The sequence below is a fragment of the Crinia signifera genome, chromosome 2 (assembly GCF_055691185.1).
Source record: "Crinia signifera chromosome 2, ASM5569118v1, whole genome shotgun sequence".
Classification (NCBI taxonomy): domain Eukaryota; kingdom Metazoa; phylum Chordata; class Amphibia; order Anura; family Myobatrachidae; genus Crinia; species Crinia signifera.
Window position 1 is genome coordinate 180,500,415 of NC_139218.1, and position 15,873 is coordinate 180,516,287.

Sequence of the window (15,873 nt, forward strand, 5' to 3'; positions counted from 1 at the left end):
CTAATACCTCTTGGAACGTTACTTGTGAGATCTTGGCAACAGGACAATACCGAAACATCCGCACCGGATAAGACTGAGGATTTAGTATCCGAACTGGCACTCTCCCTTGACGTACTGAGACTAGAGCCCGGGCAGCCACAAATGGATTCTGGCCTTCATTGTCACATGGTTCAATCAATGCTTCATAGTCGAGCCCTCCTGGTCCCATTCGGGCCTTGCACCATACAACCGTTTCAGAATTTGGTTGAAGAATAACAGGATTCCGGTCCGCAATTCGGGCTTTTCCTATTTCCCCAAGCTTGTTAGCGAAATTTCTTTGGCCTTGTAGAAAACTAATGGTCTGCTGTAAGATTCTCCTTTCACCTGGCGGGACTAAAGATATCTTGGTCCTCAGGGCGTAAATAATCTCGTCCGGACAGTTGCGTAGAACATTCATCCCAATGATGACAGGTGGGAAATACTCATTCTTATCAGTGGAGATTAGACAGCCCTGCGCTGGTAACTTGGTGTTTCCAATTTCTATCTCTGCTTCCCAATAACCACTACATGGGATGGGCTGGCCGTTACTTGCCACTAAATTCATCCAGTTAGTAGGGGGTGTGTTAATTTCATCTTTCTTCCAGTGTTTCATAAATTCGTCTAATTGAATTGTTGTCACTTGGGAGCCTGTGTCCAATAACGCAAGGACTTTCACTCCCCTTATCGAAATTTCCAATGAAAGACACTCTCCCACGTAGTGTGGCCACCATTCCTCTGACGATGGACCTATTGCCTGGTCTCCTCCCGAGGGTTGGTCCCCTGCCTCGGGACCTCCGTGTTTAAAGCTTCCTGTTGACAATTGCGAGCAATATGTCCGCTCCTCTGGCACTTCCTACAAATGGGCCTACCTTGAGAGTCAAACTGATCCGTAGGTAGCCTTCCTGTAAATCTTGGAACATCCCACCTTCGAGGCGGCATTCTTCGATCTGAACGCCACTCTTGCGGTTTGTTAGGCATCTGGTGTTGCTTAAGTTCTCTCAATTCTTGACAGACCAGGTCAAGGCTCCTGGTAAGCTGCGTCATTTGTCCCTCTAAGACCCCTACTCTGTCGGGTTGAACAGGGGCTTGCACTTGTTGGAGGACAGGAAACTCTTTGGCCTTTGGCAAGTCGGTTTTATATACTGTGTGTTTTTTTTGTGGGACATCTGACTCATACATATCGTCTGACTCAGAACTATCATCCTCATCCGGCTGTTCATCTTCCAAAATCTTCAGTACTGCCTCCTTAAACTCTAAAAACGGAACACCTAGATTCTGGGATCGATACATCCGGAGTTGTTTTCTCACATCTTTACACCTGGCCCCTTCTACGAATACATTTGTCAATGTCTCATTTTCTTGTTGATTTTCACGAGGGTCCAAAGCCTGTAATGTTTTGAGTGACTCTTGGAGACTCAACGCAAAATCTCTTAGTGTCTCATTGGGTAGTTGCTGTCTTGCGTAAAGTCGTTTCTTCAATGCCGCCACGGTTCGAGATTCAAACATGGCGACTAGTTTTTAGAAGATCCCATCGACGGTCTTGATTTGTTGGTCTGGCCATGACTTGACCTCCCTCTTGGCAGCACCCCTTAACTGTCCTATAAGCATTTGGACCTTCTGCTCCTCCTTCAATGGGTGGATGGTAAACATCGCTTGTAATTGGGATTTGAAGTCCTTAAAGGTGGTGGTGCCAGATAATCGCACTTTGCCTGAATATGTCGGCATCCACGGAGCTCCATAATAGTAGGGCATTGTGATGGGTGAAGTTATCATCGTCGGGCCAGCAACATTTTCGTTAGGTACGCCTTCTCCTTGGGCTCCAGAAGCTGACGCTTGTTCCTGAGACATTTTTTTTTTTTTTTTTTAGTTTTCCCCTTGCGCACAATTAATTATCCGTAGCCTGTTCGTGACGCCACGAAAGTTCCTTGTAATATACTTGGAATTATTATCTAATGTTTCGCTACCTTTCCTCTTTTACAGATTCTTCTTCTGTCGTCTTTCCTCACAAGAACTGCTTCCTTTGCGGTAAGTATGAGTAGTTTATTTTTACTAGATAATTAATTCATCAATATGCAACATTTAAAACATTTGAGCTGTTACAAATTATGCAGCGGAATTAATACAATCAGGGTTATGCGACACTACATTACATATTCACTTATTATGCAGTTTCAGTACTAAGGATTCAGTAGTTACTTTCAACTCTTCTTAAATTAAGCAATTAAACGTAAGATAATACAACCATGTTCTCTCAAATTCACAACATGTCAACATTACAATAAAGTCCATAAATAGTATAATACAACCAGCTTTATACAGTTACGGTACACTGTCCTCCCACTGCTACTTTGTATAAGTCTTGTACAAGAGTCCCGTAAATAACAAAGTTTTAGTCGCACACTACAGTCTGGAATCCTCAGTGAATTTCCTCTCAGAAGTAGCAATACTTTCACTACAATTTGCGATTTTTGTAATCCAGAGTAGAATAAATTACTAGTCTTTGACGAATACGACTGAAGAACAAGGTATCCTTTCCCTGTCTATTTGTATCCTATCAATTTGCGAGAGGCTCTGCTTTATCCTGCCTGGCTTGTACCTGCTGCCACTGAAAGCAGCATTCATGAAGAAATACAACCCTTCCTGTCAGGCAAATATCCAGTGTATTTACAGCGGCTTATTATTTTGCACAGGAAGGGATCGCTAATTCATTAACAGTCTATCTGTGTACATCTTTCTGTACTGGCGGAGACAGCCTTTCCTTGTATATTTTACAACAAATAGGACATCCTCACAATATCACACTCTAACTCCTGCACCAGTGATGTTAACTGTGCGGTGGCTGTGACCAAGCCTATTTCTGTGGATATATGTTCTGTGAATAATCACCTAGTCCCTGTAGCTTTGCTATATGCAGCCTGCTTTACTTTCAGCCCAGTACAAGTACTGTGACAATGGGCTATAAACTTCCTCTCAGATGCCTGTCACTGTCACTGGAATCAGATGCTATAGTAAGTGGCTTCCCATTAAGCTGAGTGCCTCCCCAAATGCTCTGGAACATTGCTATAGACAAAGTCTTGGGATGGCTTTCTTGTTAAGCCTCTAATGAGAAGGCAGATGACTTATTCTTATGCAGGGCTTGATATTTTTTCCCAGTCTACCAGCAGTGGGGAGGGCCTAAATGCGTCACCGCAATCTCCTCCCACCAGTAGTTTCCTACCGTTGGTTGCCGTTTCTTATAGGCCGCACCTCCGTTCCTCAGCCTGACTGCGCTGTCTCTATTAAACAGTGGATGCTGCGCCGGGACCTCTCGCTCTCCCCCTGTTGACGCTGTGCCCGGCATCCACTACAGCTCCGCCCAGCACCGGCCTCCTCTTACCCAGCTCGCTTGCATCGCTGGCTGCAACTCCGGGACCGCCCAGCGGGCGGGGTCACACCTCCTGGTGGACCAGTGTGCGCTTAGCTCCTGCACCCGGTCACCGGAGAGCAGACGCCGGCTCACTGAAGTCCCGCTATGGTCTACGCTGTCAATCACCGCTTCTTGGCAGAGACTGCGTGGATGACGCCGGGACCTCCGCTGTATTCAAGGAGCCTTCTGGTAAGGATATCGCTTCTCCCAGCGGCGCTGTCCCCCGCTGTTGGCTGCGCAACTCTGCTACCTGTCAGCTTCTCCCGGGGACCGTTTTCTTTTCCCTTAACGGCTGCCTTTTTATGTCCTTCTTCACGCGCCCCACCGTCATGTCACAGGCACACAGATCTGGGGCTCGAGCCCCCCAGCTTTATTAGTCTATTTACTACAGTATTCATTCACAGGGGCTTTTCCCCTACTTTGCAGAGGATATGGGCCAGTCCGTAGCCTTCCTGCTTTAGTTAAACAGCTGGACTAATCCATCATATCCGGATTAAGGGGCATAATATCTCCCCTATCAATGTTTATCACTATACAAGGTCTATTCTACAACAAGTCTCTTAAGCCTTGTCTCCCCAATGAGGATCAAAGTTTGTTTGCTTGCTTTGTACACATAACCACAAGTTCTGGTTATTACAGATTGTCACCTGAAGCGCACCATGACACGGTAACTGGACCTCCTTCATTTTCTCCCACACCTGTGGCTGGGAGAAAACAGCTCAAATTTACTACCCGACCAGCTGGCAGTGATGCAGGGCAGGCAGGAGCAAGTTTTGACATCTGGTTTGGACGGAAGGACCTGCCAATGAGTGCTGACATGTCTACTGTCACTGCATACAATGCTGTCACCATTGAAAAAATGGTGGAGGATTTCTTTGGTGACAGCATCCAAGTAGACATGTCAGACAGTCCGTACCTGTACTGGAAGTAAAAAAGGCAGTTTTGAGGCTCCTGTACAAACTGGCTCTATTTAACCTGAGTTGTCCCCCCTCCACTGTGTACTCTGATAGAGTTTTTAGTGCAGCCGGGAACCTGGTCAGCGAGCACCGAAGGAGGTTGCTTCCAAATTGTGCTTTTGGGTGCTATAAGTTAAAACGAGGGCTGAATAAGCCCAAGTGCAGTTAAGAGACTGTGAATTGGGCTGTGTAAATAAAGTTGAGTGATAGAGACAGGGCATAGAAGGAGGGGTTAATCCCGGGCGGGAAGCCCCCACCAATGGGGGGCAAAGGGGGTTGCACCCCAGGTCAGGGGTATATAGGTTCTGGTTGCTAGGGGATGCGCCCTCTTTGATTTTTGATCTGCAGGGATCAGCGTCACAGAGAAAGATAAGTACAGCTTTGCAGCGTCTTACCTCAGTGTTGAACAATGTCTGGTAGGCCCAGAAGGAACGCCCCACCGCCGCGCTGGCTGGCGGACGCCGCGCGCCCGCTCAGCCATGTCCCCGGGCGTGGGGATGTGAGTGGTCGCTCAGTGGTGTCAGTAGCTGGTGGCGGTGGGTCGCGGCCTGTATCACCTGCCGCTCATGGTAGTGGCGGGTCGGGCGCAAGGACCCCCCCTCCTGCTCCCTCCGCAGGTGACGTCCATCCTCCGGGACCCGAGGGCGTCATGGCGGCGGGTGGCGGGGATGCCGGCTCGGCTGGGAGGGCGGACGCGGCCTTCAGAGACGGAGAGCCGGGAGGCGCGTCATCTGTCCCCTCGCGCTCCCCAGGCTCTCTCATGCGAGGTGACGCCGGCGGCAGTCAAGCGGCTTCCCCCTCGCGTCATACAGCCGGGAGGGAGGAGAGTGTCAGTGGGGACGGAGACCGCGCAGCTCCCTGCGCGGTCTCGGTGCCTCAGTCGGGAGACAGGGGGACGGCAGCTCCCCCTGCTGACTCCCTGGGGAATAGCCGCAGGATAGGGGCAGAAGCGCCATCTGCTGGGCAAGCAGCAGAGGCGCAGGCACAGGAAACAGAGCAGGCAGGAATGGAAGCCAGGGATGCAGGCTCACAGGGTGCCAGCAACCAAGCTGGTTATGTGGAAGGGGGGGAGGGTCGCCCGGGCAGGGGGCCCAGCCCCATGATGGTCATCACAGGTGGCCCCACACCTGGGCAATACAATGAAGCAAGGCCCAGGCTATGGCGTATGCAAGCGCCATTGGCGGGAGGGCATTACGGGCAGGGTGCAGCCCACCCACCGGCCGGGGAGCTTTTTTATGAGGACCAAGGTCGGGGACCAGGCTTTCAGCCTCCCCAGGGAATTTTTGCACCAGGTTTAAGGGGTTATGGGACCCAAAATCAACACAACTATGCGACAGGCCCACAATTTAACAGGGCCCAGGGAGGTCCAACCCATTTCTTACCTCAGCAATTCATGGGACAGCAAGGGCAGGGGCAATGGCCCATGCAGTACCAAGCATTTGGGAGTTACGGCGGGCCTCATTTCCCGTACTGGGGTTCTGGGCCCGGCCACTCTTTCAATGTAGGCATGCCAGCATACAACCCTTACATCCAACAAGGGGAATATGGGTTCCCGGGATATCAAATGCAGCCGTACGGGGGCTGGACGCCGCCGCCAAGGGGCCATTTCGCGGAGAACCCTGATAGTCACCTTAGGCAAGGGGAGGTTGCGGCAGATATGCATAGGTCTAGCGCTCGCGGGCCGGCATTGCAGGCAGATTTAGGGACAGCGGAAGTTGGCGAACTGGCTTCGGCTTCACCTAGTCGCGCAGTTATTGACGCCCCTTCTATTTCAGCCTCCGAAACACGTCCAACTTCACCGATGCCGTCTTTGGGGTCGAGGTCTCGTGAGAGGTCAGCACACACAGCAACACGGTCGACTATAGGGGAGAACGCATCAGCTGTCCAGACATCCAAGAAAACGGGAGAATCCTCGGCCGCAAAAGAAACACCTGCGAGCGAATCAGTGGTTGAAGTTGATGACGAGAACACGTCGCAAGAGGGAGATGGTGAAGAGGAAGGGTCGTCTTCGGGTGAGTCAGGGTCTTCAGCATCGTCAGGGGGTAGTGATGATTCAAGCGCTACTAAACGCCCGCGCAAGCTAGCGAAGCTAGTCGCGAAGCAAGTGGCAAAGGAGGTGCAGGGGAAAAAGCGTAAGAGGAAACGTAGCGCACCAGCAGCGCCAGCGGATACTGGGGCATCGCACTGCTCTAATACGGCGGTAGCTCGAGGGCTCAGGAAGGGAGTTAGGGAAAAAATCCGCAAAGGGAAATTTATCGATTTCTTTACCATAACAACAGAAATGAAGAAAGAATTCGATAAAGCAAAGAAGGCTACGCCCAACGGCGAAGCTGCCTTCAAGGGCTTCCATAATTGGTTAAGGGGATTTCTGGCTTTCTCATCATGTTACTTAACGCTCAGACCCACTGAATATTTAAACGTTATTAGGTATTTGCATCTCATAAACGAGACTTTTATGAGTTATAAGGGCCCGGCGTGGAGGGAATATGATGAGAAGTTCAGGCTATGTCACGAGGGCACCCCCATCATGCCCATGGGCTCAAAACATGTTGAGATCTGGTGGGAGGTTATAGGGAAAAGCCAACCCATGACGGAACCCGCCGGGAAAAAGGCCTTTCAAGGGGGAAAAGCATCGGGGAAATCCGGGGGGAAAGGGCGTTGTTTCGCTTACAACGACGGAAAATGTGACAGAGGGGCCAAGTGCCGTTTTAAGCACGAGTGTAAGATTTGTGGAGCAGGCCACCCTGCCAAATCCTGCAAAGGGGGTAGTAAGTCGGGGGACACTGGAGAGGGAGCGTCTAGCTCCAAATAAGGCAGAATCCCCCATAGTCATACAACAGTTGGCTCTTTATTTGAAAGAGTACCCCAATAAGTTCGATGCGGAGTTTTTGTTGGACGGTTTCGTTCATGGTTTTCCATTACCCATCCCAAAAAATTTTTACACATTCACAAATAAGAATTTAAAGTCAGCCAGGGAATTGCCGGAGGTGGTTAGGGACAAGGTGCTAACTGAGGTCAAGCTGGGCAGGATGGAAGGACCATTTGAAGTACTCCCTATGCAGGACCTGTGCATATCACCGCTGGGTGTGGTGCCCAAAAAGACGCCAGGCAAATTTCGCCTGATACAGCACCTGTCCCACCCACCCGGCAATTCCGTTAACGATGCCATTCCGGAGGAATTGGCAAGCGTTCGATACCAGTTATTCGATGAAGTCCTTAGTTTGGTTAAGAGTTTTGGCCCAGGGGCCCTTATGGCCAAGTTGGACATAGAATCTGCTTTTAGGCTGCTTCCACTACACCCAGAATCGTTCAGATTTATGGGTTTTAAGCTGCAAGGGGCCTATTACATAGATAAATGTCTCCCCATGGGCTGTTCGATATCTTGCTCATTTTTTGAAAAATTTAGTACGTTCCTTCAGTGGTGCATCCAGAGGGAGGCTGGCTCCAGAGGGGTGGCCCACTATCTGGATGATTTCCTCATAGCAGGACCAGCAGGTCGAGCAGAATGCGGGGAGACATTACAAGTTGCGTTACGAGTTTTCAGTTCTTTAGGAGTTCCTATAGCCCACGACAAAACAGAGGGACCAGTAACGGTCCTGTCGTACTTGGGTATCGAAATTGATACCGGGAAAGGTTGCTGTAGGCTGCCAGCGGACAAGGTCCACAAGTTGCGGGAGCTGATAGATGATTGCGGGGCCAGAAAGAGGGTTCAGCTACGAACTGTTCAGTCCCTACTGGGTTCTTTAAATTTTGCCTGTAGGGTGATACCCATGGGCAGGGTTTTCTGCAGGAAATTGGAAAGGGCCACAGCGGGGGTCAGGGACCCACACCACACAATCCGCTTGGGAAAGGAAATCAAGGATGATTTGAGGACATGGTCCGAATTCTTGGTTAACTTTAACAGGCGCCTAATGTGGCAGTCTGATGCGGCTTCAAACTGGGACTTGCAGCTCTTTACAGACGCTGCGGGATCATCTGGTTTTGGTGCCTTCTTTCAGGGGGAATGGTGCTGCGAGAAGTGGCCACAATCCTGGATTGACAGAGGGTTTACAGTAAACATGTTATTACTGGAACTCTTCCCCATTATAGTCGCAGTGGAGCTATGGGCTGGCCAACTAGCAAACAGAAACATAATCTTCTGGTGCGATAATTTAGGGGTTGTTCACGCAGTAAACAATCAAAGGGCAGCATCACCGGAAGCATTGAGATTGCTGAGGCACCTTGTCCTTGTTTGTTTAAAGAACAATATCAATTTCAGGGCTGAGCACGTACCAGGGGTGGACAATGAAGTGGCAGATGCTTTATCAAGATTTCAGTTCACCAGATTCCGCGTCCTAGCTCCAACAGCAGCCGAGACCGGCCTAAGTTGTCCAAATTCTGTCTGGCAGGTGATAGAGCCGGCATGACAGAATTGGCATTTCGGTCATTGGCGCCAGCGACTCGTAGGGCATATGAAAAAGCCTGGGAGGATTGGTTTAGATACCAGCAGCTGTCGGTGGCTAGGGGTAAGTCTGTTGACGACTGCCTCCTGGCTTTCGTGTGGGGCAATTACAATAGTGGCAGGTCCAAGTCGGCTATGGCGGCGACATTGGCGGGAATAGCTTTTCATTGCCGTTTATTCAACATGCCAGACCCAACGAAGTCTTTTATTCTTAGTAAGGCGATGAAGGGTTGGTCTAGGGTACAGCCAGTTCAACCAGATAATAGACGCCCCTTGGACGAGGCAAAGTTGGTAGAGCTATTGCAGGGTTTAGCGTCGGTGGCAGAAAATGACTCGGAGCTGGCACTTTTTAGGGTGGCTTATGCCTGGGCTTTCCACGGCGCATTTAGGGTTAGTGAGCTAACAGCGCGCAATAAGAAAGTACACTCGGGCATACTTTGGGAGGATGTGGTGGTTGGCAAGGAACAGGTGCTATGCAAGCTGAAGAGGTCTAAGACAGACCAGCAAGGCAGGGGCACCTGGATTACGCTAAGACCACACCTAGTGAAGAGTATTTGCCCAGTTACTCTAGCGGGCGAGTATGTAGCAGTAAGACAAGGTGCGGCCGCACAATTCTTAGCGCACGCAGATGGATCGCCGCTAACGAAGTTTCAATTCGCTGCAGTAATGAAAAAGGGCCTAGCGGCGATAGGGCTAAGACCTGAGGATTTCGGAACGCATTCGTTCAGGATTGGCGCAGCCACGTCAGCAGCAGTGGCGGGCTTGCCACAGAGCGCAATCAAGGCCGTGGGCAGGTGGAAATCCAATAGCTTTAAGAAATACGTTAGAGTTGAAATGCTTTAATTATAGAATATAAGTGTAAGTTAACTATAAGTTAAGTATAGCATGCGCCTGTTGCGCGGGTCCAAAAACGTCTCGTTTACAAACGGTTGGGGAACGGCTAGCGTTCCGCAATCGTCGGTGTGGAGTGAATTTTTTATTTTTCCTCTAAGAGGTGCTTAATTCAATCTGGCCCCAAACTAAGAAGCCCTCTAGAGGTTTTTGAGTTTTTCACCTCCACTTGGACCTCAGTCAAAACCCGTTAATTGTTACTATAGAGCATAAGTATAGATACTAATCATTAGGTTTTGCTTTCTTTTCAGCCCTTCCCCTTCCCCTTGCCCCCACGGGGATAATTTGGTTTGTAGGTCACTCATACGTTTTCTGGGCAGAAAGAAACATCCTAGCCAGAACATCGCCAGTGTTAGCAAAGGCAAAATCAGTGAGATGGTTAGGTGTTAGAGGCATGTTGTGGAAGGACTTATTGGGGTTTTTGGAAAAGAAAAGTAACGGTTTTGTCAAGCCCGATACCCTAGTTATACATCTGGGAGGCAACGACCTGGCTAAAACTACAGGCATTGCTCTAAGGATAAAAATGGAGAAAGATCTGATGGTTTTGTTACGTAAGTGGAGTGGCTTGAAGCTGGTATGGTCGGACATAATACCACGTTTTTCGTGGAGAGGCGCCAAAAACCCCGTAGCAATTGAGAAGGCTAGGAAAAAGTTGAATCACGCTTTGACCAGGTTTGTCTTAAGGCAAGGGGGAGTGGCAGTTAGGCACCCGAACATTGTGAAAGAGAAACCAGGCATGTACAGGCCAGATGGAGTGCACCTCTCAGAGGAGGGCATGGCGATTTTTCTGGGTGATATTTTTAAACAGTTATTTTAGTTGGTGTCATTATTGTAGGGTATGGCGGGGCATTGGTACCAGGTGCACAGGGCAGTAGAGAGTACCATTGCTGTGGCGGGACAGCACCCTCGACCAGGATTCTAGAAGGGTGTCAGGTGGTCCCTGCGTGGTATTACCCCTCTCCTTGCCAGGAGGGCGGACGGGCCTCGACTCAGCGCGGTGGGGCGACGAACATTTAGGCGGATATGTTCGCGTCAGGCCTTAGAGGCGGGGGGATGTCCACGCAGGGCGGGCTGTGCCTTTGGTAAGGGGTGTGTAGGAATTTGGAAACGACCTGGTCGTTGCCCGGGGCAACACCCCTGAACGATCTCTGGTCTCAGGTGCCTGGTCTTTGCCATCCCCTTTATCGGGGGTCATACCAGTTCTTAAATAAATAAGTATGACAGTTTAATCTAAGCTATTGGTGTCGCGTCTTTATTTTAGATAAGTGTCTACGTGTGAAGTTATTTCTAGGCCGTTATGTAGTTATAAGAATACAAGCAACATATTCACTAGGCTACTTAGTTAAAACGAGGGCTGAATAAGCCCAAGTGCAGTTAAGAGACTGTGAATTGGGCTGTGTAAATAAAGTTGAGTGATAGAGACAGGGCATAGAAGGAGGGGTTAATCCCGGGCGGGAAGCCCCCACCAATGGGGGGCAAAGGGGGTTGCACCCCAGGTCAGGGGTATATAGGTTCTGGTTGCTAGGGGATGCGCCCTCTTTGATTTTTGATCCCCACCCTCCCCTCCCTTTCTTCTAAAGGCTTCGCCTCACAAAATTCGATTCAATTGGCTAATATATTTTAAAATTGGCGGGACAGCACCCTCGACCAGGATTCTAGAAGGGTGTCAGGTGGTCCCTGCGTGGTATTACCCCTCTCCTTGCCAGGAGGGCGGACGGGCCTCGACTCAGCGCGGTGGGGAGACGAACATTTAGGCGGATATGTTCGCGTCAGGCCTTAGAGGCGGGGGGATGTCCACGCAGGGCGGGCTGTGCCTTTGGTAAGGGGTGTGTAGGAATTTGGGAACGACCTGGTCGTTGCCCGGGGCAACACCCCTGAACGATCTCTGGTCTCAGGTGCCTGGTCTTTGCCATCCCCTTTATCGGGGGTCATACCAGTTCTTAAATAAATAAGTATGACAGTTTAATCTAAGCTATTGGTGTCGCGTCTTTATTTTAGATAAGTGTCTACGTGTGAAGTTATTTCTAGGCCGTTATGTAGTTATAAGAATACAAGCAACATATTCACTAGGCTACTTATGTTTTGTAAAGGTCTCAGGAGACAGAGTAAGTTCTCATAGATTGTTGTCAACCATATGCCCTGGGTTGCTGATCTGATTGAAAACCTAGTAATAAGCCAAGTCTTCTCATGACAAAAGGGTATTGGCAGATATAAGTGACTGATGCTGCCAAAGAAAAACAGACTTTTCTATCCCAAAGGGACTGTCTTTCAATTGAAAGTGTTAACCTTTGGTTTACACAGCGTTCCTGCAAACTTCCAGAGGGCAATGAACATTTTTCTTTGGCCTCATTAGGAGTATGCAGTGGGTTACATCAAAGACATTACCATATTCAGCTCACCTTTCGAGGGTAGAGGCGGTTTTGCATTCTCTACGAGAGCACAGCTTTTACAGCAAATGGGTATGGATCATTGGGGCACCAGCCAGTAGGTCGACAAGCATTAGGTCGACACCACTAGGTCAACATGCATGAAGGTCAACATGACTTAAGGTCGACATGCAAGAAGGTTGACATGACTGAAGGTTTACATGGGTTAGGTCAACAGGGTCATTAGGTCAATAACGACATGGGTAAGGTCGACATTTAAAAAAAATTTCCCCAGACGTTGACACAGTCAACATAAAAAAAATAGCACCGCGTCCCCTCGCAAGGCTCGCGGGCACGGTGCCACCACGCCCTAGTGGATGGTAGGGCATGAAATACTTCCTGTCGGCACATGTCGGCTCAAAAAACTGTAAAAATCCCCATGTCGACCTTTTGACTGTTGACCTTCCCCATGTCAACATAATGACATTGTCAACCTAATGACCTTGTCAATCTAATGACCCTGTCAACCTAAAGTCGTGTTGACCTTCCTGCATGTCGACTTTAAGTCATGTCGACATTCCTGCATGTTGACCTAGTTGTGTTGACCTACTTGCTGATGATCCAATGACCATATCCCCAGGCAAACCAAGAAAAGTGTGTGGTAGAAATGGTAGAGGAAATGTGCTTTGGATATGTTGTAGAAAGAGCACAGATTAAACTATAGCCCAATAAAGTAGAAACAATTGCAACATATCCTAAACCAGAATGAAAGTCTCAGCTCAAAACATTTCTCAGTAACTTTGCAACTACAACGGCCCCACTGATTAAGTGTTTAAAGAAAAACTGGCTTCATATAATAATTTGATCATAACCAGAAAAAGCTGTCTGCTGAGACCTAAGGAAAGCTTTATGGAAGAGCCTGTGTTGCAAGCACCTGATTTTTGGTAACCTAAGAGGTAAAGGGCAAGCAAAAAACAATTGCGTATTTAAGCCAAAGCTATTACCCAGAGAGCACACATATTCAACTGTAGAACAAGAGTGCTTGGCAATTAAATGGGCAGTGCAGTCACTAAGGTACTATCTCGGGAAGTGAATGCTCATGTAACCTGTTGTTTTTTTACCCTTCCGCCATACAAATATGATGTGCAACATCACCCTGGGAAGTTTCACCTTAATGCTGATGCTCTCTCAAGGAAATTTTTGAAGCTAGGGGAGGAGCTGGAGAGTAATGTGGAGGGACATTATTTTTTATCACTCTCCATGGCATTCTGGATTATATGCAAATTGCCATCATAAATATTGAGGCAGCAGACTTTTGGCCATGGATAGGCATAGTGATCATCTAGTGGCAAAAACTTTTTTGAGACATAGGGGTGTATTCAATTAGTGTCGGATCCATTCCGACATTAATTTGTCAGAATGGATCCGACACTAACTATTTAAATAGCGACCAAATCCAAATGTTGTATTTGGCAGCTGCTGCTGCTCACCCGAGCAGTGCCGGGATCGGGTGAGTGATGGTGGGAGGCGGCCGAGAGGTGGCGGGAGGAGGGACTGCACCAGGTGAGCTGCTGTCACCCAGCTCGGCGGCAGGACCTGGTTAGTGAAGAAGGAGGGTGGGGGAGGCTGACTGGAAGATTGTGCCGGGTGAGCTGCTGTTCATCGGCACCGTCCTCCCTGCCTCAATTTTTTAAAATTCAAGTCGGGGCCAAAATCTGTTGAATTTGGCTGTGTTTCCATCAAAGCCACGTTGATCAGCAGCTATTCTGCCAATTCGCGGTTTCTGACAGGTTGGAGCAAAAACAGCCCTTATTGAATAGGACGGAACTCCTTCCAACCTTAATCATTTGGAAACTGACATCTTTCCGACAAGACAGCAGTTTAGACTGTTATTGAATATACCCCATAATCTATCTTCTATAAGATATATAGTATTTGACCATTTTTCAAATTCAAGGAGCAGAAAGAGCATGGAAATTGCTTCATATAAAAGCATAGTAAGACTTTTGACTTGATACATTGGGCCTGATTCCTGTTGGTAAGTAAAGTAAAAAAAAAACTGGGCCAAACTATTTTCTATGGTCAGCAGCGAGAACAGTTGTAAACTTCTGGGGTTGTAATCTTGCTCTTGTATATGAGGCTGGTAGTAGGTCCAGGACTTGGCAGCTAGGATTTTGTTCTGGCTCTCAAATATGTTTTGTGAGAAAAAGTAGGAAGAACCCTACTAAGAGCTATCTGCTCCCCCTACTTTCATTGTCCAATTGACTAGCATCTTCTTCCCCATTTGCTTCAGACCCCCCATCAGTTAGTACCTGTAGCCACACTCATCATTGCTGCAATGCATATAGCCAATTTGGTTGGGTGTTGATTGTATTTGGGTCATTGATTTGTCCCCAGTGGTATCTGTAACCCATTCCTTACTATTAGGATGACCACATTGGTCATTGCATCAAGTTTTTCAGTATCCCAAATTAAAACCCTTGGCTTCTGTAAATGTAATGTTTACAAGTAAACACGTTTTTAAAGAAGTTTTGTGTCCTTTCTTGTTCTAAGTTTTTGACTTATGGCTTTAGGTCATATCTGGCAGGAATTTTAAGTTTTGACTAAGGTCAAGTTATGACAACCCTGCCCACATTTTCTGTCTTGTTCCTTAGCGGTATGACGTTCCATTTGACTCTTTTTTTACCTACTTTTTTCCTCTGTTGGCTAATTTAGGTTTCCTTTGGTTATGGTAATTAATTTGGGGAAAGACAGTTTGGCGTCATAAACATCATTGTATCTGAAGGTTTCCATGTCTAGAGATTTGGTGATGATTGTGGGAATGTACTTTTTTTGCTGGGTCATGTGGTCAGAGATTCTTAGTTTCTTATGGCTTTGGACTTGGCCAGGAAGTTTGTCAATTCCATGGTGGAACGTGATATCTGGGTCTTGGTGGATTGATCATAGCACTTCCTCTATTTCAATTTAGAGATTCCATCTATATGACTCATCTTAATGAGCCAGACATATAAATAAAAGTCTGAGAGTTGTCAAAAGTGGTGAAGCACTTACTGTAAGTCAAGCACAAAAAGGATAGGTAAGTGAGGACACATATGTAAATGAGTTCCAGTTTATTGTCTGAATTTTCTGTAAATATAACAGTTCGTTGTAATCCAAATGTTGCTAAATTTGATACATGATAATGACCACTACACCTTTTAGAAAAATTACTTTTTCTGGATGATTATTTCAAACATATATGAATAAATACACTATTTATAATTCTCACCCACATAAGTCTAACTCACCACTACGTGATCAACTGCAGTATCTTTATCGAGTTTTTTATCTCCAATGCAGCAACATATTGCATGGATCACACGCCAATCGCATGTGTCATCTGACGTGATGCATGGTCACGTTGGTCGAATCTCCCATCTCAAGATACTATGTGCTGCACATAATATTTATCGCATTACATGTGTGATCGCATATGGTTTTAAACACAAGCGATTTATCACACTGTGGAGTGCAATCTGTCAGTTCATATACCCCCAGATAGCCCATCCTTCATTCCATCTTCCGATCACAGGCCACAAGGGGCATGCAATTTATCGCATGATTTTATGCACATCGAATGAAAAAACAAGCACTTGAGATGCGATGTATCGCACAGGGAGCTTCACAGGAAATCGAACTGCTATATCACATGGCATACCATCACAAAAGTGTACAATAAGGTATAACAAGCATTTCGGAGACCAGATCTTAATGTCAAGGGTTTAGTTGTAGTCAATATTCTTTGAACATTAAGTT